The sequence below is a fragment of the Sphaeroforma arctica genome, assembly GCF_001186125.1.
Source record: "Sphaeroforma arctica JP610 unplaced genomic scaffold supercont1.1012, whole genome shotgun sequence".
Taxonomy (NCBI): domain Eukaryota; class Ichthyosporea; order Ichthyophonida; genus Sphaeroforma; species Sphaeroforma arctica.
In genome coordinates, this window is record NW_014039546.1 from 1 (window position 1) to 1734 (window position 1734).

General features: G+C 44.2%; 1 pseudogene across 1 annotated transcript in view; it reads right to left on the reverse strand.

The window, feature by feature from the left end:
• Nucleotides 1–28: 28 nt before the first annotated feature.
• Nucleotides 29–1734, reverse strand: part of SARC_09661 (hypothetical protein) — a pseudogene marked incomplete at both ends in the record, with an annotated part of 5933 nt that continues 4227 nt past the window's right edge. The window contains 4 exons of the mRNA in view: nucleotides 29–135; nucleotides 611–777; nucleotides 1127–1219; nucleotides 1347–1445. The remainder of the gene's footprint in view (nucleotides 136–610; nucleotides 778–1126; nucleotides 1220–1346; nucleotides 1446–1734) is intronic.

The following is a 1734-nucleotide window of genomic DNA, read 5'->3' on the forward strand; positions in this document are numbered from 1 at the left end:
CGGTGCCTGTGTCTGCACAACCCCTCACCTACAAAAAAGTCCAGGAAGGTCAAGTACTTTGTTGGATGGAACTCGAAGACGTACTGGTGGTTAACGCCTGCTCTATTCCACACGAGCACATTGATACCGAACAGCCTGTGCATGCATGGGACGAAGGACAGGTGATGAAGTGCATGGGATGAAGGGTGTGTGATGCACCAGATGGTGTCAGCTCCACCGGTAGCAATACAATGGAGAGTAACAGTACAATATCTTAGGATTTAGGGTTTTAGGGTTTTGGGGTAAAGTATTAGTGTATGTGTGTGGATAGAAGGACATATGTAGTACCAGCATTCACAGCAGCAGGGACTTGGCCAGTCCGAGCTCATAGGCATATGCTCAGTAACGGACAATTAATCAGGAATGGTTTGAAGATATGCCCACAGACGGAATGGGACAAATACAGTCGGCGATTGGCTGAAGCGTACAAGCACGAACAGCAGCCAAACATCAATGGATACGTATGCCATGTCCATATACATAACACACACATACATGTGATATATATATATATATATATATTGGGGTCGTGCGTATCGGTAGTGGACAATTAACGAGCACTTCTACCTACCAAATGAGCAGAACCATCTGCACGTGGCCCCTAAACATCAGCCACACAGAGGTTTCGTATTTGGGGATGACGTCGTGGGAGTCACGGCCAGCCACATTGATGATTGACGCCATAAAACTCATCAGAATGACGCCCAGGTATAGGCCCAGGCGGAACACGCGCCACACCTGCACCCATAGAAACAGGACAGGACAGGCCAAGAGGACAAGACAATTTGTATACACAGGGTCAGGGTGGAGTGAGGTGTATGGGGGGGGGGGGCAAATGGGGCGTTTGGGATGTATGTGAGGTTTGTTTGGAAGCCAATCAAGGCGTGCTTTGGGATGCAAACAGGCATGAACAGCGTGAAGCAGATGGTGTTGTGTGTATTCATCTCGAGCACTACATAGTACGTGGGCGGGTATAGTGACAGTTAGAACCCATTTATCACAATATATATTTGCATGTGTGTGTGCGTGTATAAATATACATATTTACATGTGTGTGTGTGTATACATAATATACATAGCTACTTACCTTGACCTGTTTATGCGACGCTATCTTGGATGGCTGCAGCCGCCTGAGTGCAACTGCTCGATCGCCCCGGTGGAAAATATCGGCATATATACCCTAAGGAAGAATTCAAAGGTTTAGGGTTCATGGTTTTATTCGAGACTAGGTTTAAACCCCTCGGGATAAGTATTTAGGTTTTTATTAAACCCCACACCGTCGCGTCCAATATATTGATGCCACTCACCTCCATGTTGCCTATGAGTGTATCGCATATCTCAGGCTTAGCGAAGGGCATTTGCTTGATCATCGGCAGCAGAGTCTCTTTCAGCTTCACATCGCTGTTCTGTTGGTGTATGTGTGAGGAGAGACGCGGATAGAGGTTTAGCTAAAGTCAAGACATTGTATACTATGTAAACCTCATTTAATATGAACACAGCCTATATACCTAACATGTGTGTGAAAGTATGCATGTGTATGTGCGTGTATGTATGGGCATGTATGTGTATGTATGTATATGTATGTGTATGTATGTATGTATGTGAATGTGTATCTACATGCACGTATGTGTAAATATATGTATATGTATATGGATTTATACATCTATACATATATACATATATATAATAAATATA